This window comes from Mesoplodon mirus (assembly GCF_964341445.2).
Source record: "Mesoplodon mirus genome assembly, chromosome: 13".
Lineage (NCBI taxonomy): Eukaryota > Metazoa > Chordata > Mammalia > Artiodactyla > Ziphiidae > Mesoplodon > Mesoplodon mirus.
Window position 1 is genome coordinate 58366925 of NC_138989.1, and position 13740 is coordinate 58380664.

The window sequence follows — 13740 nt, forward strand, 5'->3', positions numbered from 1 at the left end:
AATGTCCATTGATGGATGGATAAAGAAGATGTGGTATATACAGTGGAATATTACACAACCATAAAAAGGAATGAAATTAAGTCATTTGTAGAGATGTGGATGAACCTAGAGACTGTCAGACAGAGTGAAGTAAGTCAGAAAGAGAAAAACAAATATTATTTATGAACACGTATATGTGGAATCTAGAAAAATGGTACAGATAAAACTGTTTGCAAGGCAGAAATAAACAGAAGCAGAGGACAAACATATGAACACCAAGGGGGAAAGGGGAGGCGGGATGAATTGGGAAACTGGGATTGACATATATATACTAATAAGTATAAAATCAATAATTAATGAGAACCTGCTGTATAGCACAGGGAACTCTATTTAATGCTCTGTGGTAACCTAAAAGGGAAGGAAATCCAAAACAGATGAGATATATGTATACATATAGCTGATTCACTTCACTGTAGAGCTGAAACTAACACAACATTATAAAGCAACTATACCCCAATTAAAACACACACACACGCATGCACACACACACACATACACACAATGAGATACCACATCATACATTTCAGAATGGCTATATCAAAAAGATAAAAGTAAGAAGTTTTGGTGAGGATGTGGAGCAAAGGGAATCTTTGAGTGCTGTTGGTGGGATTGTAAATTGGTTCAGACTCTATGGAAAACAGTATGGAACGTTCCTCAAAAACTAAAAAGAGAACTGCCATATGATCTAGTAATTTTTCTTCTGGGTGTTTACCTGAAGAAAACGGAAACTCTAATTATAAATAATGCATGTATTCCAATGTTTTTTGCAGCATTAAATATAATAACCAAGAAATGGAAGCAACCTGTGTCCATAGATGAATGGATAAAAAAGTTGTGATTATATATATATATATATATCTCACTTTGTCAAAGTGGAGATGGTTGGGGTGATGAATGAAATAGGTGAGGAAGACTAAGAGGTCCTGTTATAAAATAAATGAACGACAAGGATGTAATGTACAGCACAAGGAGTATAGCCAATAATATTGTGATAACTTTGTATAGTGACAAATGTTAACTATATTGTCATCTTGGTCATTCTGTAATGCATAAAAATATTGAAGAACTATGTTGTACTCCTGAAAGTAATATAATATTTTAAGTCAATTAAATTTCAATAAAAAAGCAAGAATGTGTGAAAGAAGTATCACCCCAACAATTTAATATTATACAGGAAGCCCAGGAAGTATCAAGATTAAAAAGACATTTCACAGTTGGAATAAATATGTTATTTATAAATATTATTATGATTATGTATATAGAATATACTAAGATTTTTGAGAAGGAATAAAAGAATTAGCAGAAGAACTCAGCAACCTTTTTGGATATAATATACATTATCAAATATCAATTGTATTTTTACTATTTTTTTACACATACTAATAAAAATTATAAAAATAAAATATGAAAAAATAAATTCATGTTAGCAAAATAAACTATAAACTGTTTACTATTCCTGATATACTCAGGAACAAATACAACAACACTATAAGTATTTAAAAGAGAAAATTACAATATATTTTTGAAAACTTACAAGAGAAATAATGATTATGATAGTTACTGGGTTATTTAAAATGTGTCAGTTCCCCCAAATTCACATGAAAAGGTCCAAGCATGCAATTTTTTAAAAAAAATATTTATTTATTTATTTATTTATTTTTGGCTGTGTTGGGTCTTTGTTACTGTGAGAGGGCTTTCTGTAGTTGCAGCGAGCAGGGGCCACTCTTCATCGTGGTGCACGGGCCTCTCAGTGTTGTGGCCTCTCTTGTTGCATAGCACAGGCTCCAGATGCGCAGGCTCAGTAGTTGTGGCTCATGGGCCTAGTTGTTCTGCAGCATGTGGGATCTTCCCACACCAGGGCTCGAACCCATGTCCCCTGCAATGGCAGGCAGATTCTCAACCACTGTGCCACCAGGGAAGCCCCAAGCATGCAAATCTTAAAACAAACAAAAACCAAAGAGAGAAGAATTGCCCTAGTGAGTTCAAGGTTTAGTATAATGCTATCTTTCCACAGTAATTAGAACAGAATAATGTTGGTGCTAGGATGATCAGAAGAGACACTGACAATTGTATGGACAATGTTATACTTTAGAAGATGTAGTAGAAATTTGGGGGTAAAATAAGAATGCTTTAACTTACTGTGTTTGAGAAAATTGCCTTTCTTTTTTTTTTTTTATATACAACAGGTTCTTATTAGTTATCCATTTTATACATATTAGTGTATATATGTCAATCCCAATCTCCCAATTCATCACACCACCACCACCCCACCTCCACTTTCCCCACTTGTGCCCATATGTTTGTTCTCTACATCTGTGTCTCAATTTCTGCCCTGCAGACTGGTTCATCTGTACCATTCTTCTAGGTTCCACCTATATGCGTTAATATATGATATTTGTTTTTCTCTTTCTGACTTACTTCACTCTGCATGACAGTCTCTAGATCCATCCACGTCACTACAAATGAACCAATTTCATTTTTTATGGCTGAATAATATTCCATTGTATATATGTACCACACTTTACCTATTTTTCTGTCGATGGGCATTTAGCTTGCTTCCATGACCTGGCTACTGTAAATAGTGCTGCAATGAACATTGGGGTTCATGTGTCTTTTTGAATTATGGTTTTCTCAAAAACCATGGGTATATGGAATTCCATGGGTAGTGGAATTGCTTGGTCATATGGTAATTCTATTTTTAGTTCTTTAATAACCTCCATACTGTTCTCCATAGTGGCTGTATCAATTTCCATTCCCACAGTGCAAGAGGGTTCCCTTTTCTCTTTGTTTGTAGATTTTTTGATGATGCCCATTCTAACTGGTGTGAGGTGATACCTCATTGTAGTTTTGATTTGCATTTCTCTAATAATTAGTGATGTTGAGTAGCTTTTCATGTGCTTCTTGGCCATCTATATGTCTTCTTTGGAGAAATGTCTGTTTAGGTCTTCCTCCCATTTTTGGATTGGGTTGTTTATTTTTCTTTTTAATATTGAGCTGCATGAACTTTGTATATATTTTGGAGATTAATCCTTTGTCCATTGATTCATTTGCAAATATTTTCTCCAATTGTGTGGGTTGTCGTTTTGTTTGTAGTTTCCTTTGCTTTGCAAAATCTGTTAAGTTTAATTAGGTCCCATTTATTTATTTTTGTTTTTATTTCCATTTCTCTAGGAGGTGGATCAAAAAGATCTTGCTGTGATTTATGTCAAAGAGTGTTCTTCCTATGTTTTCCTCTAAGAATTTTATAGTGTCCAGTCTTACATTTAGGGATCTAATGAATTTTGAGTTTATTTTTTTGCATGGTGTGAGGGAGAGCTCTAATTTCATTCTTTTACATGTAGCTATCCAGTTTTCCCAGCACCACTTATTGAAGAGGCTGTCTTTTCTCCATTGTATATTCTTGCCTCCTTTGTCATAAATTAGTTGACCATAGGTGCATGGGTTTGTGTCTTGGCTTTCTATCCTGTTCCATTCATCTATATTTCTATTTTTGTATCAGTACCATACTGTTTTGATTACTGTAGCTTTGTAGTATAGTCTGAAGTCAGGGAGTCTGATTCCTCCAGCTCCATTTTTTTCCCTCAAGACTGCTTTGGCTATTCGGGGTCTTTAGTGTCCCCATAAAAATTTTAAGGTATTTTGTTCTAGTTCTGTAAAAAATGCCATTCGTAGTTTGATAGGGATTGCATGGAATCTGTAGATTGCTTTGGGTAGTATACTCATTTTCACAATATTGATTCTTCCAATCCAAGAACATGGTATGTCTCTCCATCTGTTGGTATCATTTTTAACTTCTTTCATCACTGTCTTATAGTTTTCTGCATACAGGTTTTTGTCTCCCTAGGTAGGTTTATTCCCAGGTATTTTATTATTTTTGTTGCAATGGTATATAGGAGTGTTTCCTTAATTTCTTGTTTTTTGACCATTAGTGTATAGGAATGCTAGAGATTTCTGTGCATGAATATTGTATCCTGCAACTTTACCCAATTCATTGATTAGCTTGAGTAGTTTTCTGGTGGCATATTTAGGATTTCTATGTATAGTATCATGTCATCTGCAAACAGTAACAGTTTTACTTCTTCTTTTCCAATTTGTATTCATTTTATTTCTTTTTCTTCTCTGATTGCCATGGCTAGGACTTCCAAAGCTATGTTGAGTAATAATGGTGAGAGTGGACATCCTTGTCATGTTCCTGATCTTAGAGGAAATGTTTTCAGTTTTTCACCATTGACAATGATGTTTGCTGTGGGTTTGTCATATATGGTCCTTATTATGTTGAGGTAGGTTCCCTCTATGCCCACTTTCTGGAGAGTTTTTATAGTAAACAGGTGTTGAATTTTGTCAAAAGCTTTTTCTGCATCTATTCAGATGATCATATGGTTTTATTCTTCAAATTGTTAATATGGTGTATCACATTGATTGATTTGCATATATTGAAGAATCCTTGCATCCCTGGCATAAATCCTACTTGATCGAGGTGTATGATACTTTTAATGCATTGTTTGATTTTGTTTGCTAGTATTTTTTTGAGGATTTTTGCATCTATATTCATCAGTGATATTGGTCCGTAATTGTTTTTTTTTTGTAGTATCTTTGTTTGGTTTTGGTATCAGGGTAATGGTGGCCTCATAGAATTAGTTTTGGAGTGTTCCTTCTTCTGCAATTTTTTAAAGAGTTTGAGAAGGATGGGTATTAGCTCTTCTCTTAATATTTGATAGAATTCACCTGTGACGCCATCTGGTCCTGGATTTTTGTTTGTTGGAAGATTTTTAATCATACTTTCAATTTCATTACTTGTGATTGCTCTGTTCATATTTTCTCTTTCTTTCTGTTTCAGTCTTGGAAGTTTATACCTTTCTAAGCATTTGTCCATTTCTTCCAGGTTGTCCATTTTACTGGCATAGAGTTGCTTGTAGTAGTTTCTTTGGATGCTTTGTATTTCTGTGGTGTCTCTTGTAACTACTCCTTTTTCATTTCCAATTTTATTAATTTGAGTCCTCTCCCTCTTTTTCTTGATGAGTCTGGCTATTTGTTTATCATTTTTTTTTATCCTCTCAAAGAACCAGCTTTTAGTTTCATTGATCTTTGGTATTGTATTGTTTGTTTCTATTTCATTTATTTCTGCTCTGATCCTTATGATTTCTTTCCTTCTACTAAATTTGGGTTTTTCTTTTTCTTCTTTCTCTAGTTTCTTTAGGTGTAAGGTTTTATTTTTTATTTGAAATTTTTCTTGTTTCTTGATGTAGGCTTGTATTGCTATAAACTTCCCTCTCAGAACTTCTTTTGCTTCATCCCATAGGTTTTGGATCATTGTGTTTTCATTGTAATTTGTCTGTAAGTATATTTTGATTTCCTCTTTGATTTCTTCAGTGATCTCTTGGTTATTTAGTAATGCATTGTTTAGCCTCCATGTGTTTGTGCTTTATGTTTTTTTCCCTGTAATTGATTTCTAATCTCATAGCGTTGTGCTAAGAAAAAAATGCTTGATATGATTTCAGTTTTCTTAAATTTACTATGGCTTGATTTGTGAGCCAAGATATGATCTATCATGGAGAATGTTCCATGCACACTAAGAAGAAAGTGTGATCTGCTGTTTTGGGATGGAATGTCCTATAATTATCAATTAAATCTATATGGTCTACTCTGTCATTTATAGCTTGTGCTTTCTTATTAATTTTCTGTTGGGATGATCTGTCCATTTGTGTAAGTGAGGTGTTAAAGTCCCCCACTATTTTTGTGTTACTGTTGATTTCCTCCTTTATAGCTGTTAGCAGTTGCCTTATGTAGTGTTCCTATGTTGGGTGCATATATATTTATAATTTTTATATCTTCTGCTTTGATTGATCCTTTGATCATTATGTAATGTCCTTCCTTGTCTCCTGTAACTTTCTTTATTTTAAAGTCTATGTTATCAGATATGAGTCATGCTACTCCAGTTTTCTTTTGATTTCCATTTGTATGTAATATCTTTTCACATACTCTCACTTTCAGTCTGTATGTGTCCTTACATATGAAATGGGTCTCTTATAGACAGCATATATATGGATCTTGTTTTTGTATTCATTCAGCTAGCCTGTTTCTTTTGGTTGGAGCATTTAATCCATTCACCTTTAAGGTAATTATTGATATGTATGCTCTTATTACCATTTTCTTAATTGGTATGGATTTGTTTTGCTGGTCCTTTTCTTCCCTTGTGTTCCCCACTTAAAGAAGTTCCTTTAGCATTTGTTGTAGAGCTGGTTTGGTGGTGCTGAATTCTCTTAGTTTTTGCTTGTCTGTAAAGTTTTGGTTTCTCAATCGAACCTGAATGAGATCCTTGCTGGGTAGAGTAATCTTGGTTGTAGGTTCTTCCCTTTCATCACTTTAGTTATGTCATGCCACTCCCTTCTGACTTGTAGAGTTTCTGCTGATAAATCAGCTGTTAATGTTATGGGAGTTTCTTTGTATGTTATTTGTCATTTTACCCTGGTTGCTTTCAATCATTTTTATTTGTCTTTAATTTTTGTCAATTTGATTACTATATGTCTCCATGTGTTTCTCCTTGGGTGTATCCTGCCTGGGATTCTCTGCATTTCCTGGACTTATGTGGCTATTTCCTTTCCCATATTAGGGAAGTTTTTGACTATAATCTCTTCAAATATTTTCTTGTGCCCCTTCTCTCCCTCTTCTCCTTCTGGGACCCCTATAATATGTATGTTGTTGCATTTAATGTTGTCTCAGAGGTCTCAGGCTGTCTTTATTTCTTTTCATTCTTTTTTCTTTATTCTGTTCTGTGGAAGTGAATTCCACCATTCTGTCTTCCAGGACACTTATCCTTTCTTCTGCCTCAGTTATTCTGCTATTGATTCTTTCTAGTGTATTTTTCATTTCAGTTTTTGTATTGTTCACATCTGTTTGTTTGTTCATTAATTCTTCTAGGTGTTTGTTCTTTAATTCTTCTAGGTCTCTGTTAAACATTTCTTGCATCTTCTCAATCTTTGCCTCCATTCTTTTTCCGAGGTCCTGGATCATCTTTGCTATCATTATTCTGAATTCTTTTTCTGGAAGTTTGCCTATCTCCACTTCTTTTAGTTGTTTTTCTGGGGTTTTATCTTGTTCCTTTGTCTGGTACATAGACCTTTGTCTTTTCATCTTGTCTATCTTTCTGTGAGTGCAGTTTTTGTTCCACAGGCTGCAGGATTATAGTTATTCTTGTTTCTGCTCGAGACAGTTGGCTTTCTATTTGGAAGAAAAAAATAAAATAACATTTTATTCCTGTATTAAATCAAATACAAAATAAATATCTATTGGGTTAAAGACACAAGAAGCAAAACTTTATAACATTTAGTAGGAATTATAAGAGATTGACTTTAAGATCTCAGGGTAGTAAAAGATCTCTTAAATCAGATTCAAAAGACAAAAATCATACACAAAATAAAACTTATTTTTGTATAAACTTCAAACACTTTTTCATTACACAGGAATCCAAGAACACTAAAAATTAAAAGATAAGTAACAACCTATGTAAATATATTTGCTTCATAAAACAAACAAGGAATTCATTTTGGGGAAAAAATGTATGACCTTCCACATGAATCAGTAGGAAAAGGAAATGCAACACAATAAAAATGAGATATAGGCTATGAATAGGCAATTCATAGCAGAATAAAATGTAATTATTACTAAGCATATGAAGTTGTTCAATCTCATAAGAATAGAGAAAAATATAAAATAAAACTATAATGAGGGATACTGTCCATGTTGAGAAGTTGGTGGTTCCTCAGCATCCCGAGTCCTGCTGGCCAGAAACCCTCCTCCTGGGCCTGTGTGGGAGGAGCAGGGCCTCTGAGGGGGGCTGTAAGCCTGCCGGCCCTGATCTCTCCTTAGCAGCAGAGGCTTTTCAGTAGGACAATATGTTCAAGAGAATGGCCGAATTTGGGCTTGACTCTGGCAGGATAGTGAAGGGGGTTACTATCATCAAACCAATAGTTTATGGTAATCTTTCTCAATATTTTGGAAAGAAAAGAGAAGAGGGTGGTCACACCCATCAGTGGACAGTATATGTAAAACCATATATTCAACAGAAATGAGGATATGTTAACATATGTGAAGAAAATTGACTTTAAATTACATGAAAGTTATGGCAGTCATTTTAGAGTTGTTACTAAACCTCCATATGAAATTACTGAAACAAGATGGGATGAATTTGAAATAATCATCAAAATATTTTTCATTGATCCTAATGAAAGACCTTAACCCTGTAACATTTATTAAAGCTGTTTCAATCAAACACCAGTGCAATGCTGGGAAAAAAAGTCAGTGGTTTCAGAGTTCTATGATGAAATGATATTTTAAGACCCAACAGCAATAATGCACCAATTATTAACATCTTGTCAGCTTACTTTAGGAACCTATAAGCATGAAACAGAATTTGCAGAACTTGAGGTGAAGACCAGAGAAAAATTAGAAGCTGAGGGATAAAAAAAAGAGAAAAATAAACAAGCTTTGACTGAGACGAAGTGAGAGAGTAGCATTGACATATATACACTACCAAATGTAAAATTGATAGTGGGAGGCAGCTGCATAGCACAGGGAGATCAGCTTGGTGCTTTGTAACCACCTAGAGGGGTGGGATAGGGAAGGTGGGAGGGAGACACAAGAGGGAGGGGACATGGGGATATATGTATACATATAGCTGATTCACTTTGTTATACAGCAGAAACTAACACACAATTTTAAAGCAATTATACTCCAATAAAGATGTTAAAAAAACAGACAAACAAGCTTCGAAATTGCAGAGCTTAAAGAGAGATTAAAAGCAAGTTGTGACACTATAAATTGTTTAAAAAATGAAATTAAGAAACTTGAAGAAGATGATCCAAGAAAAATAATATAAACAGTTCTGAAGAGAACTCAATAGTAAGGGAAACTAAAAATAAGATAGATGTTAAAGGAGAAATGGGCTACAAATGCTGTGATGTTTCTTAGAAGAACTGCATATATAGTTGTTGACCATAGATTTCTCAGCAATGAAGTCAAAGTACTTGTACTTTACAAGCAATCTTTAATGTGAAATATATGTGTATAAAAAGAATGAATGCTGTATAGGCACTTTATCAATGCATTTTGGGGTAGTTCTATGATATTAAGCACAATTTAAAAACACTTCTATTGCATTGTATATATAGCTTATCCTTTTGACAGGCATCAAAATTTCACTATAAAGTATAACTTATAAAAATTTTGTACTTCCCTAGTAGCTAGAATTCGTGCTAACATTAATGTGTATATTTAATTTCTTAAGTTCTTACCTGCCCCTATCCCATCTCTTTTGTATCTGATGTTCCCAGTGTTCAGTAAGCACTCAATAAATATAGTTTACAGAAAAAAAAACAATACACTGAGATATCATTTTATCTCCATCACATTAAGGAAAAAAAAAAAGAAAATAAGAACAATTGGACAGTACCAAATGTTGATAAGAATGTATTTTGGGAAGGGACACTGAGACCCTGCTGGCAATATCATACATTTTTACAACTTTGGAGAGTGGTTTGTTAATATAAACACAAAATATTTGTATACTAATATATGTATATTTATCAATTCTATATAGTGCAATTATTATCAAACTGTTACTGCAGTTGTTAAAATAAAACTCAAACTTGTGTGCTACTAGAATAAATATATTATCTTGAACATTACTTGGAGCATCCTTAAAAATCACCTTTTGCAACATATCTACTTAGGTGACTTGTTTAATTTGCCAGTAAATTTCTCAACTACCATTCAGTTATATGATGAGAGGCTTCTATTTAGAGTGATAACTTTGTTTTTAGAACAGTTGTCATGTAGCCCTTGATTTTGGCAGAAATTAACAAAAGCAGTTGGTTATTAAAGCAATGAAATTTGTAGAGTTAGTGTAAGAAATCAATAAGCCAAGTTGGATATTAATGGCCCAAGACCCTTCATGGCATGAGAACTGACACTTGGTGGTATCTTGAAAGGACACTCAACATCAATTCCAGGGAAACAAATGTGGAAAGTCAATGGAATTGTAATCATGGCCTGGAGACTAAAGATTTATAGAATCCTGCTCTCCTATGGGAAATGGACTGAAAACTGAAAAAGCCTAGCCTCAGCCTTGTCATGTTACCTAAAAATTAACTCTATGTTCTAGAAGTGAAATTAGCATCCTTCTTTTTAGGCTCTGATATTCAGGAGAGGAATACACTATCTAAAATAAGTCTTGAAAAACTAAGAGTTTCTTCCAACAAGGTCATAGTTGTTGCCGGTATTGAGAAGCCTTTTCACCTAGGTCTATTGGCAGTGAGCACTGAGCGAAATTACTTGAGACCCTGCCTAAGTGGTTGGAGGAATCATTTGGGCATATGGAAGTAAGTATATTAGAGACTGGTTGATGCCAGAATTTTGACTGTTTCCCTTACATTGGTCCCTTCTCTGGAGATCTGATTGTATTTGATACTTCAGCAAAAACATCCTGGCAGAGGAGGATGGTAGAGAGAAAAAAAGTCACCTCTTTGAGGAAGACCTGCTTTTTTACCTTTGTGGTTCATGGCTGCAATTGGAATAGTTTTAAACATAGTTTTAAAAACTATAATTACAAAAGTAAAATTAACATTAATACTATAAAACACACATCTCCTTATATAAAGTCTAGACAGTGTGAGATGCCAAGAAATAATACCCTCACAAAACATCACATTATGTTACCTATACATTAGCCCTCATTGGACAGCTGACCTTTGTGTTTCTTGTATCTCTAGGTGGAGCCTAAATGACAGGGAGATCTTCTGAGTGTGAGGATGAGAGCTCAGGTATGGCTTCTGGTACGGAGGTGTATGTGGTAGCAGTTAAATGTCAAGAAAAGTCCCCTGACTATTTGTTGTTGGATTAGAATTTCTCAAACCCACACCATCTTTCTAGATATGCTTCTTAAAAATCAGCAAAAAGAGCACTCAAACTCAAGGAAACTTAAGAAAAACTACAAAATGACAAGAAACAGATAAAATATAAGAGGTGTGTGAGGTGAGGAGATAGAAATTAAAAAGTAATTAAAACTAAAATAAATAGTATTAGGAGTAGCAAAAGCAATGTATATATAATGTGGTATAACTTAGAGAGTTAAAATACCAGAAAAGAAATCTATGGCAAAATTGAAATAAAAAAGTAAATAAAATTAAAAAGTAGTAGTAATAGGACTGTAGTATAAAAAATAAAGAAAGTTGAAGAAAGCCATATTTAAATGAAAAAACCTCAAACACTGAGAAGATGAGAGATGGATGAAGAAAAGGTGTGGGGGGGTTAATAAAAATTACTAGAAGCAACTAAGGAATGAGAATTTTTAAGAGTTTCTAGAGCTGTCCAACTTTCCTTCTCGAGAGATACTGTACCACAATCCCCTACCCTGTGATTCTCATGGGCAGAACTTAGGGATAATAACTTGCCATCAGTTTTCACTCCCTTAAGGGGCAGGCTGATAAAGGCACTATCTGAAAAGTTGAAAACATGAGCTCATGTCACAGAGCTATTTGTACAGTTTCTGAGTTTCAAAAGCAAGAGCCAATTTAGGCTAAGAAAACATCCTACTTGCTGCTTAGTTGTAGCCTGGTGTTGTCTGAATAGTTGTTTCCTATTCACAATAGTTATTTGGAGTGGAGTTTATACTACTCTCCACTATAAGATGGTCAAATAGTAATGTTTTCACATGATTCACATAAATGGACAGGGTGAGAACTTCAGTAGAGACTTCAGCCAGGTGCTGAGGAATTTTCCAAGAAGGAAGAGCCTTCATAAATGTCCCAGGGGAAATTATACACTGTCTGTTCACGGAGTTTGCTGGAATAGTGGTAGAAGATTAAACTCTGTATCCTAAAATTGTATAGACCCAAGCTCTACTGGAACTAAATAAAGACAGAATTTTCCTAACAATCTGGAGCTGAAAATAGCGTTTCCAAGTGAGACTAGAAATCAGGGGTTCTCCCCCCCATCATTCTGTCCATCTTGCCTGAGTGTCGGGTAAATGTAAAACAATGGTTGCTATAAGAATTTGAAGCAAGGTAGTCTTTAAATGGGTTTATTATAGATGTTTTTTGATGGTAACCTGCTGTTTTCTTTTTCTTTTCTAGGACCATTAAATGAATTGATGTTGATTGAGGTCTCCACTTAAAATCAGAATCACTGGGTCACAAATTTTACTTTCTTTCGGAAAGCAATTGGTAGAAATCGATTATTCCTCCCACAGTATTTTCTAATTTACTCTTCTAAATAAGGGCACAGAACAAAGATGTAGGAACTGGAAGTACTTTTCCTTATTGCATAATGAAATTCAAGTGTGCTGACCTCCTGACCATGCTGTATAAGTCTAATGATTTTAAAATTATTTTGGCCTGCTGAGTTGTACATTATAGCTTGGGACTAACTAATTATCATTTTAAACTGAACAGATTACGTAAATGAGTGTGTTTCTCAGTTTATTCCTTTCTTTGTTTATACTATGAGAGGCAGGAATGGTTTCTCAAATAAAAAAAATTAAACATCTGTGCTTAGGATCATCTCAGTGTTAAAACACTTGTTTTCTCATAAAGCTGGTTTTATATCTAAACAAGCAAATACTTCAGAGGAAGATTGTTTTGAAAGGCAGTAGGAAGTTCTCATTCTCCACAAAACTAGCTCTTGTTTTTGTTTTTGCTTTTTTCCCAGATTTGTCCTTTTGTCCTCATTGATTTTTTTTTTTAATTTAAATCCACTGGTAGTTGGGATATGTTTGTTTTGATAGGAAGAATGGTTTATTGGATCCTTTCCTCTAAGTGACAAGAAGGGGTTATGCTCAGTGTGAGAGTAGAGTAGAGGCAGGGTTAGTTTGAGGCCCTAAAGGAACAGCCTCCAAAGAGCAGAAAATGTGAAGAGTCAAGGGACATGAGAGGACTGGAGGCAGAAAGGAGAAAATTGTTTGCATCTGTGAATGTTAACAAGTCTTATATTTGACCCAATTCCTGTAGGTATGGAACACAGATATATAAACAAAAGTTAAACTTGGAAAGTGATACCCAAGGAGTGTTGACTATTATTTCTTCCCTGCTCCCTAGCATAGAGTTTGAATCTTAGTTTGGAAAATCATTTGAGTGATTAACCCTTTTCCTGCTCTTTGCTGCCTCTCCTCTTCCCTGCAACAGCTATGATTCTGCATTGATCTCTTTGTTTCTAGATTATTAACTTGGATGACATGGCTTGAAACACCACCTGATTTTCTTCTGATCTTACAAACAATCATGTAAGAACAAGCCACACTGTGTCGTCTTCTATTTTTATACACAACTTTCTTTTCATAGGTCAAATGCAGACTCAGAGGAGAAAGCTTCAGGGCATGCTATTATCAGAAGAACAGTTGTACAGGAAATGCTGGAAATGGGTTGGAAATGAGGAATCAGAGAAAAGGATGGTGAGGAGGCAGATTTTGGTCTAGTGTGTGCTACTAGTTTGACTCAATCATTTAACGTTTGGCACAGATAAGAAAGAATTCAACTATCAGGTTTAATCTTGAGTCTGAGGCAGCAACAAATGACCTGGTGTTAAAATAAATATGTGATCAAGCTATTTCCAAATAGTGGTAAATATCAAGTGGAAACCGTCAATGAAATAAACTTATCCACTCTACCCACAAAGTGAAAGGAAAAACAGATATTCTTCTTCTAAGATTAG

General features: G+C 34.5%; 1 protein-coding gene and 1 pseudogene across 2 annotated transcripts in view; one reads left to right on the forward strand and one right to left on the reverse strand.

The window, feature by feature from the left end:
* RIT2 (Ras like without CAAX 2) overlaps positions 1-13740 on the reverse strand; it is a gene marked incomplete at both ends in the record, with an annotated part of 380166 nt that overhangs the window by 77576 nt on the left and 288850 nt on the right.
* On the forward strand, positions 7932-8914 carry LOC309814704 (YEATS domain-containing protein 4-like; annotated as a pseudogene). The gene is made up of 2 exons: positions 7932-8495; positions 8794-8914. The product of its transcript is annotated as a YEATS domain-containing protein 4-like (transcript).